We start from the raw sequence: 5,579 nt of genomic DNA, 5'->3' as shown, positions 1-5,579 counted from the left end.
ATGCAGGGTCCTGGGAGACCAGATATAGTGAATGCAGGGTCCGGGGAGACAAGATATAGTGAATGCAGAGTGCAGGGAGACCAGATATAGAGAATGTAGGGTCCAGGGAGAGCAGATATAGTGAATGCAGGGTCCGGGGAAACCAGATATAGTGAATGCGGGGTCCTAGGAGACCAGATATAGTGAATGCAAGGTCCAGGGAGATCAGATATAGTGAATGCGGGGTCCTGGGAGACCAGATATAGTGAATGCGGGGTCCTGGGAGACCAGATATAGTGAATGCAGGGTCCTGGGAGATCAGATATAGTGAATCCGGGGTCCGGGGAGACCAGATATAGTGAATGCAGGGTCCTGGGAGACCAGATATAGTGAATGCAGGGTCCGGGGAGAGCAGATATAGTGAATGTGGGGTCCTGGGAGATCAGATATAGTGAATGCGGGGTCCTGGGAGAGCAGATATAGTGAATGCAGGGTTCTGAGAGATCAGATATAGTGAATGCAGAATCCAGGGAGAGCAGATATAGTGAATGCGGGGTCCAGGGAGACCAGATATAGAGAACACAGGGTCCTGGGAGAGTTGCATATAGAGACCGAATATAGTGAATGCGGGATCCTGGGAGATCAGATATAGTGAATGCAGGGTCCTGAGAGATCAGATATAGTGAATGCAGGGTCCGGTGAGATCAGATATAGTGAATGCAGGGGCCTGGGAGACAAGATATAGTGAATGTGAGGTCCTGGGAGACCAGATATAGTGAATGCAGGGTCCTGGGAGATCAGATATAGTGAATGCAGGGTCCTGGGAGACCAGATATAGTGAATGCGGGGTCCGGGGAGACCAGATACAGTGAATGCGGGGTCCGGGAAGACCAGATATAGTGAATGCAGGGTCCGGGGAGATCAGATATAGTGAATGCGGGGTCCTGGGAGATCAGATATAGTGAATGCAGGGTCCTGGGAGACCAGATATAGTAAATGCAGGGTCCGGGGAGACCAGATATAGTGAATCCGGGGTTCGGGGAGACCAGATATAGTGAATGCAGGGTCCTGGGAGATCAGATATAGTGAATGCAGGTTCCTGGGAGACCAGATATAGTGAATGCAGGGTCCGGGGAGATCAGATATAGTGAATGCAGGCTCCTGAGAGATCAGATATAGTGAATGCAGGGTCCGGTGAGATCAGATATAGTGAATGCAGGGGCCTGGGAGACAAGATATAGTGAATGCGAGGTCCTGGGAGACCAGATATAGTGAATGCAGGGTCCAGGGATATCAGATATAGTGAATGCAGGGTCCTGGGAGACCAGATATAGTGAATGCGGGGTCCGGGGAGACCAGATACAGTGAATGCGGGGTCCGGGAAGACCAGATATAGTGAATGCAGGGTTCGTGGAGATCAGATATAGTGAATGCGGGGTCCTGGGAGATCAGATATAGTGAATGCGGGGTCCTGGGAGACCAGATATAGTGAATGCAGGGTCCGGGGAGACCAGATATAGTGAATGCGGGGTCCTGGGATACCAGATATAGTGAATGCGGGGTCCTGGGAGACCAGATATAGTGAATGTAGGGTCCGGGGAGACCAGATATAGTGAATGCAGGGTCCTGGGAGACCAGAAATAGTGAATGCAGGGTCCTGGGAGATCAGATATAGTGAATCCGGGGTCCGGGGAGACCAGATATAGTGAATGCAGGGTCCTGGGAGATCAGATATAGTGAATGCAGGGTCCTGGGAGACCAGATATAGTGAATGCAGGGTCCGGGGAGAGCAGATATAGTGAATGCAGGGTCCTGGGAGATCAGATATAGTGAATGCCTGGTCCTGGGAGACCAGATATAGTGAATGCAGGATCCTGCGAGATCAGATATAGTGAATGCATGGTCCAAGGAGACCAGATATAGTGAATGCGGGGTCCTGGGAGATCAGATATAGTGAATGCAGGGTCCGGGGAAACCAGATATAGTGAATGCGGGGTCCTAGGAGACCAGATATAGTGAATGCGGGGTCCTGGGAGACCAGATATAGTGAATGCGGGGTCCAGGGAGATCAGATATAGTGAATGCGGGGTCCTGGGAGACTAGATATAGTGAATGCGGGGTCCTGGGAGATCAGATATAGTGAATGCGGGGTCCTGGGAGATCAGATATATTGAATGCAGGGTCCTGGGAGACCAGATATAGTGAATGCAGGGTCCGGGGAGACAAGATATAGTGAATGCAGAGTGCAGGGAGACTATATATAGAGAATGCAGGGTCCAGGGAGAGCAGATATAGTGAATGCGGGGTCCGGGGAGACCAGATATAGTGGATGCAGGATCCAAGGAGAGCAGGTATAGTGAATGTGGGGTCCTGGGAGACCAGATATAGAGAATGCAGCATCCTGGGAGACCAGATATAGTGAATGTGGGGTCCTGAGAGATCAGATATAGTGAATGCAGAATCCAGGGAGAGCAGATATAGTGAATGCAGGGTCCTTAGAGATCAGATATAGTGAATGCAGGGTCCGGTGAGATCAGATATAGTGAATGCAGGGGCCTGGGAGACAAGATATAGTGAATGCGATTTCCTGGGAGACCAGATATAGTGAATGCGGGGTCCGGGAAGACCAGATATAGTGAATGCAGGGCCTGGGGAGACCAGATATAGTGAATGCGGGGTCCTGGGAGATCAGATATAATGAATGCAGGGTCCTGAGAGATCAGATATAGTGAATGCAGGGTCCGGTGAGATCAGATATAGTGAATGCAGTGGCCTGGGAGACAAGATATAGTGAATGCGAGGTCCTGGGAGACCAGATATAGTGAATGCAGGGTCCTGGGAGACCAGATATAGTGAATGCGGGGTCCGGGGAGACCAGATATAGTGAATGCGGGGTCTGGGAAGACCAGATATAGTGAATGCGGGGTCCGGGAAGACCAGATATAGTGAATGCAGGGTCCGGGGAGATCAGATATAGTGAATGCGGGGTCCTGGGAGATCAGATATAGTGATTGCAGGGTCCTGGGAGACCAGATATAGTAAATGCAGGGTCCGGGGAGACCAGATATAGTGAATGCGGGGTCCTGGGATACCAGATATAGTGAATGCGGTGTCCTGGGAGACCAGATATAGTGAATGTAGGGTCCGGGGAGACCAGATATAGTGAATGCAGGGTCCTGGGAGACCAGATATAGTGAATGCAGGGTCCTGGGAGATCAGATATAGTGAATCCGGGGTCCGGGGAGACCAGATATAGTGAATGCAGGGTCCTGGGAGATCAGATATAGTGAATGCAGGGTCCTGGGAAACCAGATATAGTGAATGCAGGGTCCGGGGAGATCAGATATAGTGAATGCAGGCTCCTGAGAGATCAGATATAGTGAATGCAGGGTCCGGTGAGATCAGATATAGTGAATGCAGGGGCCTTGGGAGACAAGATATAGTGAATGCGAGGTCCTGGGAGACCAGATATAGTGAATGCAGGGTCCTAGGAGACCAGATATAGTGAATGCAAGGTCCAGGGAGATCAGATATAGTGAATGCGGGGTCCTGGGAGACCAGATATAGTGAATGCGGGGTCCTGGGAGATCAGATATAGTGAATGCAGGGTCCTGGGAGACAAGATATAGTGAATGCAGGGTCCGGGGAGACAAGATATAGTGAATGCAGAGTGCAGGGAGACCATATATAGAGAATGCAGGGTCCAGGGAGAGCAGATATAGTGAATGCGGGGTCCGGGGAGACCAGATATTATGGATGCAGGATCCAAGGAGAGCAGGTATAGTGAATGTGGGTTCCTGGGAGACCAGATATAGAGAATGCAGCATCCTGGGAGACCAGATATAGTGAATGTGGGGTCCTGAGAGATCAGATATAGTGAATGCAGAATCCAGGGAGAGCAGATATAGTGAATGCAGGGTCCTGAGAGATCAGATATAGTGAATGCAGGGTCCGGTGAGATCAGATATAGTGAATGCAGGGTCCTGGGAGACCAGATATAGTGAATGCAGAATCCAGGGAGAGCAGATATAGTGAATGCAGGGTCCTGGGAGATCAGATATAGTGAATGCAGAATCCAGGGAGAGCAGATATAGTGAATGCAGGGTCCTGAGAGATCAGATATAGTGAATGCAGGGTCCGGTGAGATCAGATATAGTGAATGCAGGGGCCTGGGAGACAAGATATAGTGAATGTGAGGTCCTGGGAGACCAGATATAGTGAATGCAGGGTCCTGGGAGACCAGATATAGTGAATGCGGGGTCCGGGGAGACCAGATATAGTGAATGCGGGGTCCTGGGATACCAGATATAGTGAATGCGGCGTCCTGGGAGACCAGATATAGTGAATGTAGGGTCCGGGGAGACCAGATATAGTGAATGCAGGGTCCTGGGAGACCAGATATAGTGAATGCAGGGTCCTGGGAGATCAGATATAGTGAATCCGGGGTCCGGGGAGACCAGATATAGTGAATGCAGGATCCTGGGAGACCAGATATAGTGAATGCAGGGTCCGGGGAGAGCAGATATAGTGAATGCAGGGTCCTTGGAGATCAGATATAGTGAATGCAGGGTCCTGGAAGACCAGATATAGTGAATGCGGGGTCCTGGGAGACCAGATATAGTGAATGCGGGGTCCTGGGAGACCAGATATAGTGGATGCGGGTTCTGGGGTTTAGAAAAACTTTAACTGTTTTTCAAAAAATAAATCACCCTGTTTACAAAGCTCAATAGCTCAAGCTCAGATGGCACACAGCTGAATGAGTCGAAGCGTGCCCCTCCCCTTGTCCTGTAAAACTTCATAACAAGTTTCAATGAAAGAGAGAAAGCCTGAAAGGAAACAGCCACTGATGTGCTCTATCTTTAGAAAACCCAAAATACTCCATGACAGCAGTGTGAAGGGTGCACCCTGTATGTATTTATTTGTAAAATTAAATTTTTATATAAACAATTAGAGGACAGCTGTTAAAAAATATATGGCTTTAAAAAAAACATTGCATTAATAAATTGAGTAGATATTGTTATCCATGAATAGAGTACTGTTAATAAATGATTAAGTATAGAGCAGGCATTTGTTACCTCTTGCAGAGATCACAGTACCACCACTCCCCCCCCCCCTTTGCCAACAATGTATTTATCTCTCTAGAAGGATCTGCCTCAGGCATCTGCATCTTCCAGATGGGTTACCATCTACTTTCTGAGCTGATATGTCAGATCAGAGATTACACAGTCATGTTCACCTTGGCTTCTTGGCTGTGTTCACAAATGTCAGACACAGATCAGCCCCTGTCTACAGCCTCAGATCTAAACTGTTTCAGTCTGATCACTGGTGGAGAGGGGACCGAGGCCTACAGCAGACTGATGACATCAGCCTATGCAAAGTAGCTGGACTGCAGCTCAAAGACCAATATTTATTGAAAAAAAGTGAAGCAGAAAAAGGGGTCCATCAAGTCTGTCCATTTTTTTTTTGGTGTATGTGCTTTTGTTTGGGGGGGGGGGGGGGGTGTTCCTTAACTTTTTTTTTTGTAAGCTTTTGTTAACTTTTTTTCCTGTTGCTGAATATTGCAACGAGTCAGGAAATTATACAGGCAGACTTACTGAAAG

Source organism: Staurois parvus, unplaced genomic scaffold (genome assembly GCF_062004578.1).
Source record: "Staurois parvus isolate SC_StPar_1 unplaced genomic scaffold, SC_StPar_1.0 ptg000348l, whole genome shotgun sequence".
NCBI classification, from domain to species: Eukaryota; Metazoa; Chordata; class Amphibia; order Anura; family Ranidae; genus Staurois; species Staurois parvus.
This window is presented reverse-complemented; position numbering follows the sequence as displayed.